Consider the following 14,649-nt stretch of genomic DNA (forward strand, 5'->3'; position numbering starts at 1 on the left):
CCAGAAGGTCTGAAGCCCCCTCTAAGAATTCTTCTGTGGAAAGCAGTGCCATCCATGTCAGCTTACTGTAGAGGAAAATTACACTGGGAAATGATGGGGTTTTCGTGTAACGGCCAACCTGTCACAGAACAGAGATACACCACATAATTTCAAGTCTCCTCCTAGTCAGGAGGTTTGTAGGGAAACCCTTCAAATAACTCCTTTTTTGAAGAAGTTTGTGGTCGGCCGAAACCACCGTGCTGAATGCGTGGCTGACCCTCCCCTAGCCACCACCAATCAACAAAAGACTTGTTCCCAGTGAGGATGACAGCTATTCACACCCCATGCTGCCGGCTGCAGCTTCTTGCTCTCTGCAGCTTTTTATTTATCATTGGTGCACATCGGTGTAACGTCTGCCTTGAATCAACCTACTCCAAAGCACAGGCTACGTAAATTTAACCTCTGGCCGCCTAGACAAGCTGTTGATTGACAACAAAGATACTGTAAAGCCTTCTCATAAAGGCAATGCCCTCCATGAATCATGAGTCCTCAGCTGGACTCATGAGTAATCCCATAAAGCTGTAAGATCAGACAGAATGGAGTACGAACTGCAGCAGCACCTTACCCTATCAGGTGTACACCTCCCGTCGGCTTCACCAGCTGGACACTTCTGCTTTGTAACAAGTGCTTTCATTTTAGTCACTTTCTTGCAGAAACTCCTGGGGAGGGGGGTGACTGCAGAGAGAGAAAATGCATATTTTTTCAGCACACTGATTCCTTTTCCGCCATTGAAAAAACCCAAAAATGATGTTCCCATTAGGAGGGAGGGAGGTTGCATACTTAAGTATTCCCTTACCTCTCAACATGATGCAAATCAACGCTCCTGGACTGACTCCCTAAAATGAGAAAAGACTGAAACTGCACCACAGAAATGAGAAATTAAACGTACAAATCAATACTATCCTGTTGGAAGACTGTTCCTTAAGCAAGCCAATGAGAATGTCTGATTCTGCTCCAGTTTGAATCTGCCTACTCCAAAGGGGTTATGATGTTTCCTGATTACCTCACAAAATTCTTCAAGTCAATCATGTCAGTAGTTTTTGTTACTTCCATTTCCTTGATTCTATTACAAAAGGTCATTCCATGTCACAAGGGTAAAACCAGCAACTTGAGGACGGTTGCCAGTAGCCCCTTTTGTAAGCATTTTAATAACGACCGCAGTTGGAACCCAAGAGACAGCACTGTTCCTGTAAGCGGCCAGTGGCTCAAAGGGCATGTTAACCGGGACCATGGGAAGCTGCAGGCTGCTCCCCACCCCCTACACACAGCTTTGCATTACATGACGTCAGTGGCAATAAAGAAAAGAGGCAAACAGTCTATGCCGCTATCTTTGCATTAAATGCATCTGGCATTACAGCTGCAACCTAGGAAAGAATAAGCGGATGCTCAACCTCCAGCACACGTAGCCTTGTTTCTGTTATGCTCTTAAGCTGAAAGACGTAAAACCAGCCAAGAGAAAACTGGGCTTTTATTAGGAATGTAGACTAACTGCGATCCCTGCGCACCGCCTTTGTGGTGGTTCTCTCCTAAGTGAAAAGAAAGCTAGATTATTTTAAGCACCAAGTCAATTTTAACTCTCTTCTATTAAGACCCCCCCATAGTTGGGATGGGCATCTCTAATTTAAGGATGCATCCCCCCCTTTTAACCTCCAGGCAGACTCAGCATGCAAATGACTCACCTAGAGCCAAAGCAGAATGGGGAGCAGTTCTGGGAGGGCTACCACATTTTCAGCGTTAACGCAACTCGGACATCGGTCCGCTCCCTGCGTGCTGGCAGTGTCACGTAGCTGACGCCCGGACGAGCGGGAAAGTCTGTAAATCTATACTTAGGGCAGGGCCAGCTTTCTCATCAGGTGCTTTAAATGCTTTAGGTTACTCTCCATTAAAGAACCACCCACTTCTTCCTCACGCACAACATGTGGGAGCCGTGTTGCTGCAGACTGATGGGCCATCCATCTCACAGAGGTCAGTGCAAACTATGCTTACCTGCTACATATATTTGATCTGGGATTCCCCAGAAGGAATAATTAAGATAATATGGAATTAACATTTCATTCACTCAAATATCACAAATAAAGTCAATACACTTAAGTCAACACCAAGTGTAAAAAGCTGAACTGAGATTCTGCAGTGAGGAGCGTGCACCATGAAGGAGCTGTCACTATAGATGCAATGGCAGGAGCAGGCTGAGCACTGCTGTTTCTGGACAACCCCAATTCTGGATGAAAGCAGGAAAGTTATCTGACATGAATAAACGTACCAGAACCACGGTACAAAGTGCTTTCGGTAAATCTTACGGATACTGACCTATTCAATAGATTTCACGTAAGAGAACGACTCCTGGATGAAAACGAAAACGAGAAGAAAGCTTCCAGAGCTGCTAGCAGATGTGACCACTCCGAGCAGACTTATCTAGGCATAAATTAGAAACATCAGGTAAAAGTAAGTAATTATGAAAATACTGATGGCATACGAGAACCCTCAGTAACTTTACAGTTACATGCAACCAGACAGTTGAAATGCTAATATTACTGCAGGATATGCACGTGCTGCATATATGCACCTATGCAATCACTTCCTTCTTAACTCTTTTAATTGACAGGAGACATTATTAAGCCTCTATTTTCAGTATGGAACATATGTGACTAAGCTGGAAAGAGATCACTTATTTAGAAAGCCCCACAGGCAGGCTATAGCACTGCTGGAACTTCCTGGATGTTGCTACTACAGATACTTAGATAAGACTGCTTAAGTGCAGCTAACTTACATGTTAGAGAGCTTTACTTTTCAACTGGGGGTGGGGACAGCTCTTTTTGAAACTTTTTCTTTTGGAATCATCATTATTTAGGTATGGAATGAGCGTTCATATCTACCACTTCCAGAAACCTTAATGGTCTATTTGTAGTAATATCAGAATTAAGCCAGAAGTACTGGCTATACTGTTGGTTGAGCTTTGCGATTCCCCCACCACCACCCCAGAAAGAGGTGGGCTGTAATAGGGAAAAAAATTGCTACTTGTGGATTTTTGCATCATCGCTGCTTTTGTGCCAGCGCACATGCTGCACTGGTCCTTACTTGGACCAGATGGCGAAGTCACAGTCTAAGTCCAGCACTATCCCTTGTGTTTTATCTAAACAGTCAGCCTTATGCACAAACCCACTGAACTCAGGCTGGTTCGCCTTCTGCGCCGCACATTGACCCCAATGCACATGGAAGGCTAGCACAGGCAGGATTTTCAAAGAACTTGAAAGAGGTTTGACCCAAGGCTCATTTAAGTGCCACACTCAGTTAGTGTTCAGGCCATCAGGACAGACATCCAGCTTTCTTACGCCCTCCTGAAAATCCCAGCCATGAGCTTTAATCTCTTACGCCGTGTCACAGATCATTCAAATTCACGCACTTCATGGGAAAGTATGCAAGCAGGCAAGTGTTACCCCTTTGACTTGAATTTGTGGGGACACTTCCAAATCACTTCCATTTCCAGAAGGAATTAAAACAGGTGCTTGTCTCTGCAAAGCAGCTTAAGCTAAAATCCTGATGCCACTTGCTGCTCTCACATGGGGTCATGGCCATTAAATATTTAAGCCAAAACAACACTAAGTTGAGATGAGAGAGCAGCAACGTTCAGCAGATAAACCTCTGCCTCTCTGGACTCCACTTGTCCGCTCTCTCCCTGTGAAGATGCATCTGCTTTCAGAGATCAACACAACCACAAGGGACAACTCCAAGTACTGTTTAAAAGCCAGAAGCTTAACTGAAAATGAGAAGTGAGCATCTGACCTTACCTGGGGTCATCTTACCACGTCAAGGCTGGGGTTATTTCCAGGGCAGCATGTGAGAGCTTTCACTGCAGCTGCTTGAATAGTACTTTGCCTGTGGATTAATGGATGACTTAGGCTTCTCATTCTCACCAGCCTTTACAATTCAGGAGAACACACAGAGGATTTCTTCGGAAACAGTTCAAGTAAAAAGACAAAAGTAAGCTAACCTCCTGACCTGTAAAGTAACCTTGTAGAGAAATCCATTCAACATAGTTGCTCGCTGTTTCTGGGAAAAGGAAAAGAAGGGTTTTTGTAACAGGAAACAGTAACTTGTATACTGTTTATGAGGGGAAACTACCACGGCAATCTGTTGCTGATGAATTTACATGGGCTAGAGGAAAGAGTAAATCCAACACGGACCAAGCAGCAATAAAGTGTGTCATAAGCAAGGGCTGAACAGATTTAAAGCAAAGGACTTGTGCTGTTCTTACCGGCATGTAAGCCAAGGAAACACTCAAGTGAGAGGGGGAAGCAGCTTTTTAGAAGACAAACCTCTTCCTTCATCACTGGCCTTCTCCTTTCAAACCTCTATCCAGTGAATACTTTTTCACTCAAGGAGTTCTGAGCAAATTCCAGGCTCAAAGGAAATGGAGATGTACTCTGGGTTCCTAGGAAAAGCAGGGCTCCCTGCAAAATTCAGTTTCCTGAACCTCATGTCTGTAAAGCGGTATCATGAAAAAGAAACTGACAAGGTGAAGGCAATACGATTCACCACGCAGTCACCCACAGAAATGGCAGGTAAGGCTATGGCAACATGAGAACGGCCGAACACATCAGACCAAACATCCGCCCAACCCAGTATCGTGCCTCCGCGGGTGGCCAATAGCCAAGGAAGATTTAAAAAACGGAACAAGTGTCTAACCGAGAATGCTTTCCCAGCTGCCAGGCTGCGGAAAGGCTGAACAGCGAGTGGGAAAAAGAGAGCAGTGGTTTCAAAACAGCCTTTGCACGAACCCACCCGCAGGAACACCCCCTCTCCGGCGGGAGTGCCGCGCTCAGGCAGCAGCTCACGTGCAAAGCACGCTCCCTAGCTTAGAAGCCCATATTTCTGCTCAACTTTAGGCAGCTTTTAATGCAAGGAGAAGCAGCAGCATCTTCCAACCCCATGCACCGAAGAGGAGGGCGGAAGGGGAGACCTCTGGCAGAGGGGGCTGCAATGGGGATGCATAAGGCCAGCTTCAAGTAGATCAGCCCCGGTGAACTTAGAGCAGGCTACTCTGCCAGCTTCAGCTCACGCGTGTGACGGAGTTTGTCATCACCTCAGCATTCTGCAGCACTATGCTATCGCACAAGGCCTGCAACAGCAGTATTTTCTCCCTCTCATGCTTGCCCAGAAGTCCCCAGGACAGCACAGGACGGCTGAATGTTCTTATCTGCATTTTAAAAAGGATTAGAATACTAAATAGGGTCTTCGTTAAGGACTGTTCAGGGCTGATTTCATTTATATTCCAGTCTGTTTGCAACAAATGGCAGGATAATATCTGAAAATTCACCTCAAGTTAGTAGTGTAGTTACACACAGATACGCATAGATATACACGCATGCAAACATACGGGAAAACACGTATAAACAGAGCGCCTCTTTGTGGCTTATTGTTCCTTTTCTGTTAGTCAAGCCCATCGCTGTTTATCACATAAAACACAATGGACACGCATAATTGCATACAACATTTTAAAATAAATTTTAAAAGCTAAGCACTGAGTTTCAATGGTGAAAAGTTACTCTCTACTAAAATCCCTCGCTGCAGCAGCACTGCCCTGAACTCATACCGGGCAGACATTCAGCTCAGAGTCATCTGGAGGGAGAAGGCAGACCCTTCTAACTCCTCCACTTATCTTTTTTTTTCTGTGAAGATTATGTTCAGCCCAGATCAATCCTGTCACCGATTTGGAAGTGCAGATTACCCACAGGTTTTCCAGCACAGCTCAAGGGGAAAACGAGTGCCTGAGGGAAAAGTAGGGGCCATGAACTCCAGTACAGCTTCACCATCAAATTTAGATCTCATAAAAGCAGCTCTGTGCCTATAGTCAGGTAGTACAAATACATCCTGAGGCACCCTTTCCAAATAAGAGAAGTGCTATATGCAGACTTATGCAAGTTGGGTTTTCTCCCCCCTCCTTCTGGGTTTTTAAAGCACAGCAGTTTCACTTTTGTATGATAACTATATGGAAAAATACTTTTAAAATGTAGTTATTTACTCAATGTCTTTGGTTTGCACATCTTTATCCAGACTGGATGGTTTCACTGGTGCCCAGTTACAGTAAGCAATTTACAGCACTTAGTTTTAAAAACAGTTGAAAAAGGCAAAGCATCTGAAGGCTAAGAAAGCTCCCAGGTTTACTCATGCCCAATGTAATTCCTAATAGGACCTCACGCTGTCAATAGCAGCATAATTAAGGGATATCAGTCGCTCGCCTTCCCATCTTTGTTTCACAAACAGTACTCAGACAGCAGGAAATCATTACAAACCAGGGACACTTACTCCTCAGGGGAATGCCAGGTGATGAAAAGCAAACACATACCCATCACGAACTAATACACAAAAGTCTCTCTGGATCCTAACCCCTTACCACATGAGCATTTCTCCACAAAACCCATTCAGATTTTACATATTTCACAAACGAAACCACAGTACGTTTTGCAATTTCCAAACAGTACGCCATTTTCACCTGATGCCAAAGACTGGTACATTAGGCTTATAACTTACTAGGCCTTATCTGCCTTTCTTCCTAGCAGTCGCGTTTAAGCTGAGTTTAAATTCAGAGAGCTACTACACTAAGTAGAAACAGGAGACCTCATTTTTCCGTGTAGCTCTAGCCTCAGAACTTTGCTGTCTTCGGATCTTCTTATTTCTCCACTCTGCTGAGGGAGCCTGAGAAAAGCAGGAAAGAAGGGAAGTAACGCGACTGCCCGAGCACTGGAACTAATCGAGCCTCATCTCCTGCAGGTTCCTATCGCGTGCTTACCGCTGAGCTCCGACGGCAGCTTCTCCTTTGGTTGGAAACGCAAAAAGGCTCTTTCTCAAGTTGTGGGTGGAAACGTGCGAACTCACACCACGCATGTTGTTTGTAGGAAATTCATTTCCTCTGATACCTGTGCTCATTTACCAGATTCAGCTGAGTTGAGCCAATGAATTCACAAGTTGTGGAGGAACGTGAATAACCATGAGCTCATGAGGGGCCCAAGCATTCTGCTGGTTTTAATGGGCTTTAAGTGTTAATGAAGCAAGGATGATTAAAGCATATTCCGTACCTGACAGTTTTTCCAACTTGACTTTGAATTCTTATCTTTCCCAGAGCCTGCCTTCAGCTTCCCCCCAGCGCCCCATTCAGCAGAACAGGTTTTGACTTCAGGACAAGTTACAGGAGGAGGTCCAAAACTCGAGTGTAGCATTCAGCCTCTAATGGGCAAGTTAACTGTCTAAGGAAATTCAAGACAAATTTAAAATACCGGCGACTGCTACCACCCCTTTGTTTCACTCGCTGCCATCATCATTCACCCAGCTTTCCCTTGTCAGATCCTGAGCAATAGCACAATGCCCTTCATTAAAATATCCAAACAACTAGAATTTGTAAACTTGGATTCTTATCAGCAGAGAACTGCAGCAAAGAAAAAAATATATTTAAAATCTCAGAGGAGGAGAAGGGCTTAGCCTTTGATTACCCTTTGAATGGTGAATACCATTCAATATGAAATGCCTTAGGAAAGTTCTGATCTAATAATTCTTCTAGAGTGCCAGGTAGCACGAAACATGCAAGATGATCCTTATTCTGTTAATTGGCTATTCGCTCCCTTGCTGCTTTGTTGGAAGAGACACTCGATACCACGGTCTTTTCAGAGGTTTCATTCTATGCCCAGCTGGATCTTTGAATTCAGCACAGGAGAAAGAGGGAATTCAGTCTGCTGGGCAACGTTTAAGTGCCAGCTTACAGCTCGCTGGTTCCACATTCAAAGTGCAACAAATGCTGCTGCAGTGAACTAACAAACACTTAAGGTCTCTCAACAGTCGTCTTCATTTAGGGGAATAGTTTTTCATCTTTGCTGTGTTTCCATTCATTCAAACAGAAATAAAACTAACTCGTAAACCTGGCAAGGGCAGGGGATGGGCTTACAAATCAGACACAAATTACAGACCTAGACAGAGTCCCCGGCACAAAAATACTGTAAAAATTAGAAATCATGTTTCACTGTTGCTTCCCCCACCTGTTGTAGCCAGATGTGGAAAATTAATTCTACCAGCACCAGGACATTGGCTGATCCTTTTCACTTATTACTTACACAAACCACTGATTAAGATACATCAGCCAAATAGGTGAGCCCTTCACTCTTGGTCTTCCAACGTAAGAGCATCAGAGCAAACTTTGCTGAACGACATTGTCCAGCTCCAGCTGCAGGAGCAGGTTTAAGAGTAGCCAAGCAGGGGCACTGCAAAGAAAGACAGGAGGTAATGGAACAAGGAGCAAGGAGCTAGGGGTTACAGACAGGCAGGTACGTGAAGGAGGAAGCAAAAGACATAAATATTTGACTACTTCTAGTAGGAGGCAAGGTTAGATACTCTCTCAGCAGGAAAAGCAAGAGAAGTCACCCATTCTGAGGGACAGAGCACTGCTACCCGATGCATCCTTTTCACTCTCCATCAGTGCAGCGATCTTTATTGGAAATAAGACAGGTGCAGTTGCTGTAAATCTTCCCTGACATGTACCAAACAGCAAATAAAGTGCCTTTCAGCCATCCTCAGTATTGGCAAGTCTCATAGGACACGGTGTTTCTAATTGCCCTAGATGAAGCACAGGCACACAGACTTTCAACTTTCCTTAGACAAAAATCTAAAGACTTCCTGAATTTCAGACTCACGTGTTACAACTTGAGTTTTTAAACCTTATAAGTGGAAAGCCTAAAAAGCAAACACACCGAATACTGAGATATGACTGGAAATCTCAGTACTTCTTGGTGATTCTCAGTCATTTTTAGCTCGCTTCTCAAACCCTTTGGGCTAGCAGTAGCATGTTCTAGTAACTCCTCTTTTATCTTTCGCAGTACAAGGACTTCTTGTCTTTTGCAAATGCTAAGTTACTGTTTCTAAGCCTCGTGAGTACTCCTCCTCAACTGGGAAGATGCCTCCTCTTTTCAATGCACAGGAATGAATGCAATGCAGCACTGCATCCAAGGTACCTTCATGTTAACTCAGTTTTAGCTAGAAGTCCAGCTGTAGCAATGTAAAGACTAGATAAATTAGTCTAGCTGAGGTTCAGACTGCGACGCCTAGACTGCTCACGGAATCGCAGTTATCCAGCTTCAGACTAGCTCAGGAATCTCTGCAATACCTTGCAGGCAATTCTGTGACCACAGTATCAGCATTCCCTTCTAGACAAACAAGGAATTTCTTCTTACAGGAGTCCAGGGAAACAGACTACTAAGCAGCCCCTCGTGCCTTACAGATTGCTACAGTGTGCAGAAGTCATGCACAAATGACTTTTGGTGGTGATCCACACGGGCTGGCACGCCCCGAGTTTCCTTTCAATCTCAGGTTTTACTGAATCTGACACCTGAAGACAAATATAATAAGAAGCGCAGGATTTTATCTATTTTTCTTTACAACTCTATAAAGCTATGTATTTCATACGATTTAAACAGCAAAACCGCTCATCAGCTCAGGTAATTTTAAAGGTTTTCAAGTATCAGACCGAGTTTCTAGAAAAGCTTTCCTAAATTGAGACCATAATGAAATCTGAATGAAGTATATACGGTCTGTGGTTTAATTGTGAGTATTTTGTGTAGTTCTCGTTACTACCAACAAGCGGTGCAGGACAACATTTCATTTCACATAAACCGGATTCTGCACAGATATGAAGAGACAAACGTTCAAAAAACTTGTTACGCGCAGACAAGCTTGCAGCTGCACACACAGCCTCCTCAGCCACTGCCTGTGTAGCAAATTGATCCCGTGAATGTCTGTTTGATATACAATTTTTACTAGCATAAAAAAATGGCACATGTGCAAATTTGTCACATGCCCACACAAAAGCTGCTACTTGCTCAGCTGATCACTGAAAATACAAGAAGCAAACACCTCCAGAGTTACCCTAGACACTAGCTCTTCGAGAAGATTGCCCAGATATTAGTGTTGAGAACTGGCTGAATAACAGATAATGAAATTGTGGGTTCCATACGCATGAAGAGTACAAAATCAGCAGACAGCTTTGTGCACAGCTGCTCACTGAATACGCAACGCCCATTGCACCCAACCTCAGGCACAGGCAGGCGCAGGCCAGGATCCCTCCCTCAATGCTGGCTAAATCGCCATTTCTTGGGCTCTGCCTGAAGTTTTAAGTGGTTTTGCATAAGCCTGGAAGGAAAGCGTAGCCTCCTTCCCCTTCCTTCTCCACTCCCACACACACCAGCCAGGTTCTCAGCTGTCACAGCAAGAACTGGGGCAAGTGAAGCCACCGGCCCGCCCCCGGCCCAGTTCAGAGCACACTCTCCCACCGCATTTCCTCATTTTCATCCGTGCGTTTTCTCTGTTTTCTTACAGGAACCAAGTGTATAATGAGGAGCATACTTTGTGAATTTGCAATTGTCTCTCACGTCTTTTGAATCCTAGAGGTAAATTGTAACGGGACTGTTAATTTTACCTTGTTAGCAAGGAGAACAGCATAGATTGAATGAGTGTCCTTCCCCAGGCTCTCTTTCCTTTTCGTATGTAATTAAATACCCCCACAAGCATCAGCTTTGCACTCTGCACAACTGAGAAAGCAGAAACCTGTAGTTTAAGGGGTCAGGGAATGAGAACAAGGAAATCCTCATACGCATCTCAAGGCAGACGTTTCTTTCCTCTCAAGTGGCTGCTCTGTGTCAGTGGGCTTGTACAACACTGATGGTACCTTTCTGGGGCTGGAGAAGAGCACCAATCCTTAAGATGATAGGAAAAGAAAGTACATCAGCTTTGTGAAAACGATAAGCAGTAGACCCAGTTACTGCTTCCTGACTCCAATTTCAACCAAATCCAAGAAAGACATTACAGTCTCCTTGTTAACAGATTTAAGTTTAACAAAACGTGGCCATCAGAAGAATCGCAGAAGGGTTGGGATTGGAAGGGACCTCTAGAGGTCATCTTGTCCACCGTGCCCGCCCCCCAAGCAGGGCCACCTAGAGCCTCCTGTTGCCCAGGACCATGCCCAGACAGCTTTTGACTGTCTCCAAGGTGGGGGACTCCACAACCTCTCTGCAGAACCTGTTCCGCGGTCAGTCACCCTCAAAGAAAAAATGCATTTCCTGATGTTCAAGAGGGACTCCTGTGTTTCAGTTTGCACCTGCCGCCACTGGTCCTGTCACTGGGTGCCACCGAAAAGAGCCTGGCTCCATCTGCTTTGCACCCTCGCTTCAGATATTTATGTACGTTGGTAAGATCCCCTCAGAGCCTTCTCTTGAGGCTAAACAGTTTTTTATTTACCAACTCTGCCTCTTCACGTTTTGGCTGTTTTACCAAGGATGCAGCAATGCAAGCTGTTTAACGAGACACAGGCTGGAACTAACCCCACAACAACAACATCGCAGCTTGTGCATAACCTGACTGGCCCGTGTTGCAGCTGCTTCCCTCCAAAAGGAGCTGATGTCTTTTCTTAATGTTTCGGTTCTTAGGTACCACACGGCTCCTACAGTCAGAAGCTCTGGCTCGGCACGTGGGGATGATTTAGAAGTTACCTTCCTCAGCCATCTTTGCCAGAAGTGAGCTGTTCCCCTCTGATAAGGGGCAGAGCGGAAAGCGATAAACAGCGACGCCTTAAAAGCACCCCAGCAGGAGCTGCTGGAGGTCAGGACTCACAGCCCTGCTACTGCTGAAGCCCTTCATTTACTGTCCAACGTTATACGTGTGAACGGATTTAGTGGTTGCTCTGTTTTGCCTACTGAGTCACCCTTCTATATTTAACACATTGCTATATAAAACACTTTGCTGAACACCTCAAGTATGGGAGGCTCCGTGTAAAATTAAATTCTACCTTACATCTTCCTGGAAACGCACCCCACTCCCCACTTCTTAAGAGCACTGATTTTCCTCTCCCTGTTCAAATCTTCCAGTAGGCAAATATATCTGACTGTTTCAGAAGAGAGCTCCGTGGTTCCTTCCCTTGCACTGAGGATTTGACTGGCCTGCTTGTTTGGACGTGTTCAGCCTCCACCTGCATTATACACAGATACTCTGTTCAACTGCAGCAAATGACTCGGCTGCCCGTCCAAACCCAAAGAAACCAAGTTATGGTTTGGCATCAAGGTAAGTGGTGAACATAAAAAACCCAAGCCCAAACGCCAGCCCTGTGACAGCGTGCAGAAACACTATCCTTTCAACCAGCTGCAGTGAAAAAAAGAAGCCAGCATTGAAAATATCCTGAAATATTCTGGACTGACAATCACATTTGTCCAATGAAATATTTGTCTTTTTGCCCAAAATAGGCTCTAAAATAGCTGAAGGATAAGAGCTGCCTTTCTACATAGTCTTTGGAAGCAAAAACTGAGTCCACTTGGCGGGCCCGGTCCAAAGACTGTAGCCGGCAACAGGGGGCTGTTAACTTCCCTGGACTTAGACTTAGCTCTCTCGATTGCTTTTAAGTGCTGACAGCGCAGTGAAGTTTTATTCTCATTTTTATTTGTGCTATAATATCATTCACAGTCCTTCTCTTGTCCCAGCCCAGCATCCTCGCATTTTTTTCATCTCAGCTTTCACTGATGTTCTCCATCTGCACTTTTGCTTGCATCCAGCTGGCCCGCGATAACTCTGACTGCCCACCCCGCATGAGTCAGCAACTCATCAGTTGCATACTGCTCTATTTCAGACTACTTTTCCAAATATCAGTGTAGTTATTTAGATTAATTCTACTCTACCTAGACCAAAGGATTCACGTTTTTTATACAATGATCTAGGAGAAGGACAGATCCTCAGTTAGCATAAACTAGGGCAGTTCCTTAGAAAACAATGGATTGCAACCAGGCGGGTATCTGACCTCACCGAGGGGTCAGTACATCAAAGGGCCCTAGAAAAAAGGTCAGTAAAGGATGTTGTTGCAGCAAGACGAAAGAAAAGGAAAAGGAAAAGAGGCCCTGCATTAAAAGAAGTACGGTAGGAAAGGAGACTTCTTAGACAGTTAAAAAAGACAGAGCCCAAGCTAACACATCTGGAAAACCTTCTGCTGATCGGTACAGCTCCTTATTAAAGGACTCTTGGCCTTCTTGTTCTTACTGATAAGATAAGCAGCCTTTCACTTCTTATTAAAAAGATCTCTTTTTGAACTAAGTAGCTTTCCTGCCAGTTAGAGTACAACCCAAGGTCCATTTTTCTGCAACTATAACAGCAGATCCCGGGGCGCTCCTATTCTTGCAGATTCACGTTTTGCCTACCATCTGCCATTAATAGAAAGAAGGTGTTTGTTTGTTTGGCTTTTTAATAAAAATAGACTTGCTAGAGTTCTCTAAAATGGATACTTGGCCTAGGACTACATTTTACAACAAGGACAATATTAATATCTAGGAAAATGTTTTTCCAATATCTCCCAGTGACTGGAAAACTTCAAAACATATGTACTGAAACGCCACAGCTCCAGTATTTGTCTAAGTTAACAATTTTTGCCTTCAACATCTTTTAAGGGGGAAACTCGCTTCTGTTCATTATTTTGAATTGGAGAGGTCTCTGTCTCACATTAAGGGTGGCTGTTTTTGCATTCCTATTAATCTCTTTCCATACGCCATTGCCAACATTAATTCTTCATTCCTTTTCCTGGTCCTCTTTTCCACTGTATTTCACATTCATGTGGGCTCCTGTAGGGGCATTAAATCAGAGACAACACAGACACACAAAATAGTTTTCTAGATATTTTTTTCTTCTTTTTCATTGGAGTTATCAGGGCAGACTCACATCATGCAGAAGCAGCATTCTGTTATTAGAAATCAACACACAGGCTACTAAGACCTCTTGAAAATTGATTAAATGGAAGCTCAACGATTGAAAAGAGCAAACATATTTTTTGCTAACTTACTACAGAAACAAGACTTCTTTTACCACTGTGTATACATACGTGCTTCCTTAAGCTTTGGTCCCGCTGTCCAATTTTCACAGAATTTGTCCAACGGGTAGAGATCTCCGAGATGACCAGGTTCGTGCAAATTCCGCAATATAGGCAGAGATAAAGAACACTGTCCAAGTGACCTAGAAGAAAAGCTGCAACACCAGCCTCACAGGGAAAGAAGTCCTGAAAATGCCATATCCGCTGCAAAAGCCTCAATTCAAGCATTGTCACCTTCGCCTCCAAAGCCAGTCACCAGGGAGACACAAATCCATTAGAGATATGGCTTGTGGTGCTCACAGAACGACACATTCAATGATAACTTCACGGACAGCACAACTGGTGAGCCAAATTTTCCTGCGGTTATGATTCCTGGGCCTATCTTCCAGCATATGGCTGCACCTCACTGATAAGGAGGATGCTTCGAGGTAAACACCACACTGAAATCTTACTGCAGCCTGATTTTTAACATACACATCAATCTCTCTTTTTATTTTTCACTTACGGATATAGTTATAACCTTTTTCTGAGCCCAAGAACAACCTCCTTCAAGGAAAAGAAATCACTGAACTAAAACTGGTGTGGTTGCTTAATGTAGATCCAGATGCAGCCTTTGGAAACCCTCTAACTGGGTTCAGGAGCACACAGGTAATTTTAAACTTACTTCAGTAATTACTGATTACATCCTCCCCCCTCACTCTATGCCCTGACCGTACAGTGTAGGTTTATAAGGGGAG

General features: G+C 44.3%; 1 long non-coding RNA gene across 2 annotated transcripts; it reads right to left on the reverse strand.

The window, feature by feature from the left end:
- Positions 1 to 2,204: 2,204 nt before the first annotated feature.
- LOC135313209 (uncharacterized) lies at positions 2,205 to 13,320 on the reverse strand. 2 transcript variants are annotated; one of them, XR_010372846.1, is made up of 4 exons: positions 10,493 to 13,320; positions 6,827 to 9,406; positions 6,568 to 6,732; positions 2,205 to 5,804 (listed from the first exon to the last, which is right to left on the reverse strand). It is a non-coding gene; the product is annotated as an uncharacterized LOC135313209 (long non-coding RNA). The 2 variants fall into 2 exon arrangements; XR_010372845.1 differs by having other exon boundaries at positions 2,205 to 6,732.
- Between the last annotated feature and the right edge of the window lie 1,329 nt (positions 13,321 to 14,649).

The sequence above is a fragment of the Phalacrocorax carbo genome, chromosome 4, assembly GCF_963921805.1.
Source record: "Phalacrocorax carbo chromosome 4, bPhaCar2.1, whole genome shotgun sequence".
In the NCBI taxonomy this organism is placed as follows: domain Eukaryota; kingdom Metazoa; phylum Chordata; class Aves; order Suliformes; family Phalacrocoracidae; genus Phalacrocorax; species Phalacrocorax carbo.